Source organism: Nansenia antarctica (assembly GCF_963989245.1).
Source record: "Nansenia antarctica genome assembly, chromosome: 19".
Taxonomy (NCBI): domain Eukaryota; kingdom Metazoa; phylum Chordata; class Actinopteri; order Argentiniformes; family Microstomatidae; genus Nansenia; species Nansenia antarctica.
The window spans coordinates 2646152-2657821 of NC_137692.1; positions in this window are offsets into that span (position 1 = coordinate 2646152).

The following is an 11670-nucleotide window of genomic DNA, read 5'->3' on the forward strand; positions in this document are numbered from 1 at the left end:
AATAAACAAATAAACCCCATTATATATGAATGAGAATGTTTGTGATCAGTCTCAGATAAATGGTTTGGATAGTAATGATCAGGGTGGTAGCACTGCAGTAGTCTGTATAACAGTTACACCAGAACAACAGTTTAAACTGTTAACTTCATCCCTGGAGGAGTCCAGCAGCAGATATTATTTTAGGAGGGTAAGATATACAATTGCAAGCAATAACCCTCCAAGTGTTTATATGTAATTGTATTGCATAACTGAAATGAGTGCAGAATCAATATTATAGGTGAGAAAACTGTCTTTATTAATACTTCCCAAAGAGATTAACCCTTGTGTGATGTTCACTTTTTGGACCCTTTCGTAGTGTTCGGGTCCAGTTGACCCGGGACATCATTGGGGTTTTAAAAGCACTTGTCTTGACACGGTGCTCCTAGTCACAAGGGTGACCCATACAAGGGGGTATACTCAGGGCGCAAGAAAGCCCCAAAATAGCCCATAATATTAAAGGGCGCCTCCTGTGGGCACAAACAGGTACTGTACCCAATAATGCACAATAGGTACTGTGTACACATTCAAAAGTGCATATCTTTTGTTCTAGTGGATCTAGGGGGCTGCCCTTTGGAGAGGCTGGAGCAGAGGATGCTTAGTAACAACCCACAAAGTGTCAGACCCCTGGGAATAGGTGGGGCCGAACGACAGCATGGTGAGTAGAAGCGTTTTTACGCACATGATGCCCCTAACTTTGAAAATGCAAAATCCACTATAATAAAGACCTGGGTGTCATAAATCATACTTATCTAGAAAAAATGTTAATGAAACAATGTTTTCATTGCTGTTTATTATTTTGAATTTATATTCTCAATTGAATTTCACATTTATCTAATTATAATCAAAGCTGTAAAGAAAATACAGGTGATGAACAAGAATAGAAATGAAAGAACCAAACTAAGATTGTTTTTGCCAATAGCTATGAAATACATCTCTCAAAAATTTCTGCAAATGCTGAATCACAAAACACGAACGGAATGTACACTGTTTTCACTGTCACTGTCGAAATACAGTATTATGTCTGAAAAATCCCAAATAATTCTGAAATACCACTGGCGACAATTGTGTGTGCATGGGTATGCCTGTCTACACAACACATGAAGCACAGAATGTGACAGTGTGTGTACCTCAAATGTACTTTTTGCAGTTGCTGCATACGTTCTGTACAGTGCAAGAAAATGTAAAAATGTTTACAATGTTGCACTTCAAAGGGTAAAAAGTGCGAGAGCAGACGGCTTCTTGGCACGGGAAAGCTAGAGCAGAGGTGTGTGAGTGAGTGAGTGTCAGTGTGAGTGTGTGTATGTTTCTGTGTGTCTCTGTGCATCCGGGCCTAAATGACCCGAAGATCTTATGAAGGACATAAATGTGTTGGGGTAAAGTAGGATGTGTAAAACATTTTTTTTCTTCACTTTTACATGTTTTTCATAGAAAATAAGCCAAGGCCATGGAGTTTCATATTGATCAAATGTATTCTTGTACCATTTCTCACCAAGTAAAAATGTAAAACGGGTCCGGTTGACCCGAACACCACACAAGGGTTAATCAAATGTCTAAGGCTTAGACCAGTCTTAATCTATGTTTATGAGGATATAAAACTAGTCTAAGGCTTAGAACAGTCTTAATCTATGTTTATGAGGATATAACACTAGTCTAAGGCTTAGACCAGTCTTAATCTATGTTTATGAGAATATAACACTAGTCTAAGCCTTAGAACAGTCTTAATCTATGAGAATATAAAACTAGTCTAAGTCTTAGACCAGTCTTAATCTATGTTTATGAGAATATAAAACTAGTCTAAGGCTTAGACCAGTCTTAATCTACGTTTATGAGAATATAAGACTAGTCTAAGGCTTAGACCAGTCTTAATGTATGTTTATGAGAATATAAAACTAGTCTAAGGCTTAGACCAGTCTTAATCTATGTTTATGAGAATATAAAACTAGTCTAAGCCTTAGACCAGTCTTAATCTATGAGAATAAAAAACTAGTCTAAAGCTTAGACCAGTCTTAATCTATGTTTATGAGAATATAAAACTAGTCTAAAGCTTAGACCAGTCTTAATCTATGATAATATAAAACTAGTCTAAGGCTTAGACCAGTCTTAATCTATGTTTATGAGAATAGAAGACTAGTCTAAGGCTTAGACCAGTCTTAATCTATGTTTATGAGAATATAAAACTAGTCTAAGGCTTAGACCAGTCTTAATCTACGTTTATGAGAATATAAAACTAGTCTAAGGCTTAGACCAGTCTTAATCTATGTTTATGAGAATATAAAACTAGTCTAAGGTTTAGACCAGTCTTAATCTATGTTTATGAGAATATAACACTAGTCTAAGGCTTAGACCAGTCTTAATTTATGTTTATGAGAATATAAGACTAGTCTAAGGCTTAGACCAGTCTTAATCTATGTTTATGAGAATATAACACTAGTCTAAGGCTTAGACCAGTCTTAATCTATGTTTATGAGAATATAACACTAGTCTAAGGCTTAGACCAGTCTTAAACTATGTTTATGAGAATAGAAGACTAGTCTAAAGCTTAGACCAGTCTTAATCTATGTTTACGCAACTGACCGCTGCTCTCTCCTGGCCTGGGTCAGCACCATGGACAGCACCTCGGCTTCATAAGGTTCTAAAGCAACATTTAATTTAAATCTCTTGAAGTAGAAGTGGAATTCCATCAGTAGAATCCTCCGCTCTTGTCGTTCTAGAACTCCGACGGCTGCTACTCTGGCCTGGGCAGCGGTGTCAGTAGCAGGCTGTGGACCTGGGGAGATTCTTCATCAGGGAGTTCTACACCGTCTTTGACAGACAGAACAACATGGTGGGTCTGGCCCAGGCAGTGTAAGCAGAACCAGACACACCTCCACAGAGCTCAAATATCCCTAACAATAAGTCCTCTAATAGAGAGAGTAGTATGTTTTATTTGATGCTAGAAATTATGGAGAAGATCAAAGATGAAAAGATGTGCATAACTGCCTATGAATTAACTATATTTGAACATTGCAAAAACATTGTCTGTGTAATTGCTTTTTTTGGGTGTATGGGTGATCTATGTATCTGAGAGCTCATGTAGTGGGGTCACAGTACAGTCAAGCGACCATCTTTGCTTGCTGCCGTTAAGGGCAGAGGCAATAGAAATCACTTGTAGTCTTTTCTAACAGACCAGTTCTTTTGTATCTGAACAGGCACCAACATTAGGCTGTATCTTTTGACTTATCAAGCTCTTTCGTTGAGGTAGAACCGTCCTCTTAGAGGTGGAACCTTTCTGTAATGTAAGAAAAAACTGTGAAAAGCAGGGAAATTGGACGGATGCCGGTGGTATTCCGCCCTGCAGCTGTGCTGCAACTGCGTACAGTTATTGCTGTAGAACTTGTTACCTTTCAGAAGGACGCAACAAGGTGACCTCACTGACAACTTACTGTAAATTGAGTACGCCTACAGGTGAATGATTGTAGATAATCATGATGAGACTCGTCATGCCGAGGGCTCTTGTGTGCAGCGCTGGTTCAGCCCGTGGATCAGTATAAGGTATTTATCTTGCTAGTTTAGACACCGTGTAACCTGGGTATCTTAATATAAGGTGTTTATCTTGCTAGTTTAGACACTGTGTAACCTGTGTATCTTAATATAAGGTGTTTATCTTGCTAGTTTAGACACTGTGTAACCTGTGTATCTTAATATCCCAAATCACTATCATTCTCGTATCTCCTGTAAGAGCTAATAGTTCCTCTGCTGTTTATGGTTCTCTCAAAGCAAACAAGCTTTTAGAGAAACAAGTTTAGTTGATGTCCGTAGACCCATGTCTACAGAACAAGCAAAGTCATAATTTGCCATCAATCCACACATAATACCCCAGAATGACAAAGTGAAAAAACATTTTTAGACATTTCAGGACATTTATTGATTTGCTCTGACAGTTCAGTTTTGCATCTAAAATGCAAAAATTATCTGAAAAAAACATGCAACATTTTTAGGGTTAGTGTTAAGCCTAAGCCTAGTGTTAACCCTAAGCCTGCCAGCTTTGCTGTCCTTACTCTTTCTTCTGCCACTCGGGCCTTCTCTGCCATGTACCTGGCCTGGGCTTCCTCCATCTCCCTCTTCCAGACCCCTTGTTCTTCCTTTCTTTCTTCTGCCACTCGGGCCTTCTCTGCCATGTAGAGCTCTTGCTCCGCCTTTCTTTGGTTCGCCTCCAACAGCAGGGCAGCCTGGGCCACTTTACACTCCTGTGGACATACAGTGAACACACTTAAGGTGCAATCTCAAATGTATTTGGCAAGAGGGGTCCCTTGTCTTTTCTGAGAATAAAACCAGTCAGTTGTCTCCCCTCATCTTTGTGTATTGTCTATTTTTAGCAATCCTAAATAGGGTGAGTGGGCAGTTATCAGTACCATAGTCCTTTGAAACTCCCCGATGGAGATAACAGAGCTATCACTCTGATAAACAATCCACCCCTCCACATACCCCACTGAACTATTGCCCCCCCTCGCACACACACACACACACACACACACACACACACACACACACACACACACACACTTGACTATGACTCTCAGTACCCCCCCCCCCCACCTTAGGATACTATAGACAATGGAAAATGCCTACACTATGATGACAATGACAATACTTAATAATGGCTGCTCATCCCTGGTTAATGTGATCACTCTATAACCTTTGCACTACTGATGTACATTACTACCTTTGTACTACTGTATATTGCACATTGCACATGTCTCCTGACATGGGGTGGGTCTTACCTTCTCCACAGAAGCATATGAAGCCTGGGCTGCCATGTACCTGGCCTGGACTTCCTCCATCTCCCTCTTCCAGACCCCTTGTTCTTCCTTTCTTTCTTCTGTCACTCGGGCCTTCTCTGCCATGTACCTGGCCTGGGCTTCCTCCATCTCCCTCTTCCAGACCCCTTGTTCTTCCTTTTTTTCTTCTGCCACTCGGGCCTTCTCTGCCATGTAGAGCTCTTGCTCCGCCTTTCTTTGGTTCGCCTCCAACAGCAGGGCAGCCTGGGCATCTTTACACTCCTGTGGACATACAGTGAACACACTTAAGGTGCAATCTCAAATGTATTTGGCAAGAGGGGTCCCTTGTCTTTTCTGAGAATAAAACCAGTCAGTTGTCTCCCCTCATCTTTGTGTATTGTCTATTTTTAGCAATCCTAAATAGGGTGAGTGGGCAGTTATCAAATACAGTACCATAGTCCTTTGAAACTCCCCGATGGAGATAACAGAGCTATCACTCTGATAAACAATCCACCCCTCCACATACCCCACTGAACTATTGCCCCCCCTCGCGCACACACACACACACACACACACACACACACTTGACTATGACTCTCAGTACCCCCCCCCCCCCCCCCCACCTTGGGATACTATAGATATGACAATGGAAAATGCCTACACTATGATGACAATGACAATACTTAATAATGGATGCTCATCCCTGGTTAATGTGATCACTCTATAACCTTTGCACTACTGATGTACATTACTACCTTTGTACTACTGTATATTGCACATTGCACATGTCTCCTGACATGGGGTGGGTCTTACCTTCTCCACAGAAGCATATGAAGCCTGGGCTGCGCTCTGGACCTGTGGGGCTGCGCTCTGGGCTGCTCCCTGGGGGGCTGCTCTCTGGACCTGTGGGGCTGCTCCCTGTGGGGCTGCTGTCTGGGCCTGGGCCAGTCTCTCGACTGCTTTCTGGGCCTGTCGGGCTGCTCTCAGGTCCTGGGCTGTTATCTCGGCCCATCGGGCTGCTTTCCTGGCTTCCCTCTGGGCCCATGGGTCTGCTTTGGGACTCTGGGCTTCTCTCCGGGTACGGGCTGCTCTCTCGTCTGCTGTCTGGGCTGCTCTCAGGGCCTGGACTACTATCTGGTCCTGGGCTTCTCTCAGGTCCTGGGCTGCTCTCTGGTCCTGTGGGTCTGCTGTCAGGGCCTGGGCTGCTGTCTGGGCCTGGGCCAGCATCTCTTCTGCTCTCTGGGCCTGTCGGGCTGTTCTCTCGGCTTCACCCTGGGCCCAGTTGACTGCTGTGGGACTCTGGGCCTCTCTCTGGGTACGGGCTGCTTTCTGGGCTGCTGTGTGGGCAGCTCTCTGGGCCTGGGCTACTACTGCTCTCTTGGCCTGGCTGGCTTCTCTCCGGAGTGCCTCTACCTGCGGGATGCCTACCTGGGCCACATTGGCATATGAAGCCTTGGGCTGGTTGTCCGCGGGGGCAGCCATGGCCATAGAGGCAGAGGTGGCCTCGGGTTCAGCCTTGACCTCTAGGAGGGGGGCTGCTCCCTGGACCTGGTTGTCCTCGGGGGCGGCCATGATGGGGGCGGCCCTCATGGCTTTGGTTAAGGTGATCTCCTCATCTGAGTCCGACTCGTTTTCCAACCTCCAAGCTTCGTCAAAATTAAAAACTCCCTGACCTCCCTGACTCTTCTTCTTTTTATTTGGCATTTCTGAACAAGGAAAGAGAATGTGAAATTACGTATTTTATATTTATATATTATTATTATTATAGAATTACTTGTCCCCTATGAGTTCATGGATGACTGTGAGGCTGTTTGAACTTCAAAAGTGACTGACGTTGCCCATCTGAGTGGAATACAAGTTCCAATAGCCACATCAGTTACAGAGATGCATATGCTTCATACACATGTTTGAGGGCTTGAAGATTTATCAATTGGATTCTACAAAGGCAAAGTAAGGTCATCCCACTTCCTTTCTATGTTCCACATTAATGACTGCCAGCCATGTTCAGAGCGGAGAGCTCCACACTGCCAGACTTTTGGGGCATTTTCGCTGAACTTTGAAGACCCACCAAATATTGACTTTTCAGACTACATTAACCTTGAACATATCTACCAAAACTTTAGACTCTCTTCTTTCATCAGAAAAAGAAAGTTTGTTTCTAGCCTCTTTGAGTGTTTAGAAATCGGCCATAGAACATAGGGTGGTTTCAGCAAAAACACCTGATTTTGACCAATGAACAGAGAAAACGAGCTTTTTCAGCAGAACTTTTTTTTTTTTTTCTGCACTTTTTCTGTATCATCCGACTCTGAACTGTTTGAAGAGTCGCGCGATGGCCGCGCTGCTCCGCGATGCTCCGCAATGCTCCGCGCCGCAATGCTCCGCGCAGCGTTTGGCACTTACCCTGATCCGTTTCGCCATTACTACAACCCACAGCAAGCCACTTCCTTCTCCAGGCTTTTATCGAACTACTGCCCCCATCTGGGACCGAAATACATTACACCAAAGTCTGAAATTCACTCGCTAGGTGTAGAACATGTCAATAACGCGATCCCCGCGAAAAAAAAAAAAAATTCTGTCAACGTTACTATTCTATAAGACGCCAATTGGCGTCTTTGGCAGTCAATGAGTTTTTAATATCACAGTGAGTACAGGGCAGGCTAGCTAGCTAGACATTAATAATATCACTAATCACAAGCCCATAGACTTTGACAAGTAGCTAACACAGGCTTACCTTGCTCCTTCTCATACCGAAGTACAACTGGCCTGATACGCCGGCGCGTGGCTTCTGGAGCGGACATTTGATTGTGACGTCAAATGTCCTGAGTCTCGACTGTTATGATTATGACGTCATAGTGCATGTTTTCTGAAGATTCTGATCTCAGGAGCTCCATTTTTAACCAAAGAAAATTATTAGAAACAATGATAATAATACAAATAATAATATTAAAAAGCCCCATATTTATTCATCTCTCATTCTGATGATTAAAGCATTAAAGCCCTCGAAAATAATATGATATCATCAAAATATCATCATGATCAAAATGCAGGGTTCCCACGGGTCCTTGAAGTCCTTGAAAGTTTGTGAACTTGAGAAAAGAAAATCAAGGCCTTGAAAGTGCTTGAATTTCCCTCTCTCTCAATGTTTGTTTTGTTTTAGAGAGGGAGAGACTCTCTAACTCAATTCTTGTGAACGTAATGTTAGTAAATATGCTCCGTTACGCTGTCTGCATGTCTCAGGTGAAGCGGCAGCAAGCAGCTGTAGCTATGCCTGGCAAATGTACATGTCAGGATGTGTGGCTCACTAAAGACATTCACAAGCAATGGATTATTAAAGATCCACTGAACCTCCATATGGCCCGATGCAAAGCCTGCTAAGGCAAATGGATCAAAGTTGATGCGATGGGCGAAGCTGCATTGACGAGCCACGCTGCTGGAGCGACACACAAGAGATGCCGCTACAAGGACAACAACACCATGTTGACCCACGAAATACATGTTCATTCTATGATTAAATACATGTTCATTGTATGATTAAATACATGTTCATTCTATCATTAAATACATGTTCATTCTATGATTAAATACATGTTCATTCTATCATTAAATACATGTTCATTCTATCATTAAATACATGTTCATTCTATCATTAATAATAAATACATGTTCATTCTATGATTAAATACATGTTCATTCTATCATTAAATACATGTTCATTCTATCATTAAATACATGTTCATTCTATCATTAAATACATGTTCATTCTATCATTAAATACATGTTCATTCTATCATTAAGAATCATTCCTCCCTCCCTTTAAAAGTGAAAGATCCAAATATCTCCACCGGGCATTTTCTCCACTATAGAAATATAGTCTAGCCTGGATATGAATATCTATAGAGGTGCCTCTGACGTCCTCGGGGTCATGTGTACATAAGGTTCAGAGATAGGAAATGTTAGGATATTTATAGCATAGCATAGAGTACAGCACAGTGTTTTATTTGTATAGTATAGTGGATAGTGTACATAGCCTTTATTTATGTAAACCAGCTCTTTCCCTTCTTGTTTAGTATTTTTTCCTAGCACCAGGGGAGCCCCCCCTCCTAAATTTCGTTGTATGGTACCTGTACTGTATTAATGACAATAAAGACCATTCATTCATTCATTCATGTTTACAGGACGTGAGGACGGCCTGTACAGGGAACTCCACCCAGGACGCCCACCCCCACCCCCACCCGTCCTCTCTGCGGGGGGCCACGGGCCATGCAATGTAATTGTATTGCATAACTGAAATGAGTGCAGAATCAATATTATAGTTATAGGTGAGAAAACTGTCTTTATTAATACTTCCCAAAGAGATTAATCACATGTCTAAGGCTTAGACCAGTCTTAATCTATGTTTATGAGAATGTAACACTAGTCTAAGGCTTAGACCAGTCTTAATCTATGTTTATGAGAATATAAGACTAGTCTCAGGCTTAGACCAGTCTTAATCTATGTTTATGAGAATATACACTAGTCTAAGGCTTAGACCAGTCTTAATCTATGTTTATGAGAATGTAACACTAGTCTAAGGCTTAGACCAGTCTTAATCTATGTTTATGAGAATATAACACTAGTCTAAGGCTTAGACCAGTCTTAATCTATGTTTATGAGAATATAACACTAGTCTAAGGTTTAGACCAGTCTTAATCTATGAGAATATAAAACTAGTCTAAGGCTTAGACCAGTCTTAATCTATCTTTATGAGAATATAAGACTAGTCTAAGGCTTAGACCAGTCTTAATCTATGTTTATGAGAATAGAAGACTAGTCTCAGGCTTAGACCAGTCTTAATCTATGTTTATGAGAATGTAACACTAGTCTAAGGCTTAGACCAGTCTTAATCTATGTTTATGAGAATATAACACTAGTCTAAGGTTTAGACCAGTCTTAATCTATGTTTATGAGAATATAACACTAGTCTAAGGCTTAGACCAGTCTTAATCTATGTTTATGAGAATATAACACTAGTCTAAGGCTTAGACCAGTCTTAATCTATGTTTATGAGAATATAACACTAGTCTAAGGTTTAGACCAGTCTTAATCTATGAGAATATAAAACTAGTCTAAGGCTTAGACCAGTCTTAATCTATCTTTATGAGAATATAAGACTAGTCTAAGGCTTAGACCAGTCTTAATCTATGTTTATGAGAATAGAAGACTAGTCTCAGGCTTAGACCAGTCTTAATCTATGTTTATGAGAATATAACACTAGTCTCAGGCTTAGACCAGTCTTAATCTATGTTTATGAGAATATACACTAGTCTAAGGCTTAGACCAGTCTTAATCTATGTTTATGAGAATATAACACTAGTCTAAGGCTTAGACCAGTCTTAATCTATGTTTATGAGAATATAACACTAGTCTAAGGTTTAGACCAGTCTTAATCTATGAGAATATAAAACTAGTCTAAGGCTTAGACCAGTCTTAATCTATCTTTATGCGAATATAACACTAGTCTAAGTCTTAGACCAGTCTTAATCTATCTTTATGAGAATATAAAACTAGTCTAAGGCTTAGACCAGTCTTAATCTATGTTTATGAGAATATAACACTAGTCTAAGGTTTAGACCAGTCTTAATCTATGTTTATGAGAATATAACACTAGTCTAAGGCTTAGACCAGTCTTAATCTATGTTTATGAGAATATAACACTAGTCTAAGGCTTAGACCAGTCTTAATCTATGTTTATGAGAATATAACACTAGTCTAAGGTTTAGACCAGTCTTAATCTATGAGAATATAAAACTAGTCTAAGGCTTAGACCAGTCTTAATCTATCTTTATGAGAATATAAGACTAGTCTAAGGCTTAGACCAGTCTTAATCTATGTTTATGAGAATAGAAGACTAGTCTCAGGCTTAGACCAGTCTTAATCTATGTTTATGAGAATATAACACTAGTCTCAGGCTTAGACCAGTCTTAATCTATGTTTATGAGAATATACACTAGTCTAAGGCTTAGACCAGTCTTAATCTATGTTTATGAGAATATAACACTAGTCTAAGGCTTAGACCAGTCTTAATCTATGTTTATGAGAATATAACACTAGTCTAAGGTTTAGACCAGTCTTAATCTATGAGAATATAAAACTAGTCTAAGGCTTAGACCAGTCTTAATCTATCTTTATGCGAATATAACACTAGTCTAAGTCTTAGACCAGTCTTAATCTATCTTTATGAGAATATAAAACTAGTCTAAGGCTTAGACCAGTCTTAATCTATGTTTATGAGAATATAACACTAGTCTAAAGCTTAGACCAGTCTTAATCTATGTTTATGCAACTGACCGCTGCTCTCTCCTGGCCTGGGTCAGCACCATGGACAGCACCTCGGCTTCATAAGGTTAGAAAGTAAGACAGTCAACATGCTACATGGGTGTCTACAACATCCTCAGATCTGCTATGGGGACTTACCCTACCAATGTGATTCATTCTCTGTTGTTATTCTCTCTCTCTACACACAGTAGCCTATTCTTCCGTCTCCTCTAACTCCCTCTGTGGCTGTCAAAGCTCTCAATAGTTGGTCTAGGATCATTCAGAGGTCCTCTTATTCTAAACCATTTAGGAGACAAGTTGTGTCTATTTATTTGATGGCTGTCTGCTCTCCATCTACCAGGCAGCTTGACTCTGAACAGTTTAGACAGGCTAGTGACGAGTCAGTCTGCTCCAACTCCCTATCAGGGTTGCCAAATGCGATTGACAATTTACAGCCTAATCCCAGTCTAAAAACCACTAAATCCACCAAAACCCAGCCCATCTGGCAACCCTGCTCCCTCTCCAGCCAGCCTGCCTCCAGGTGTCGCCATGCCAACACGAACACACCAAGCACAACACT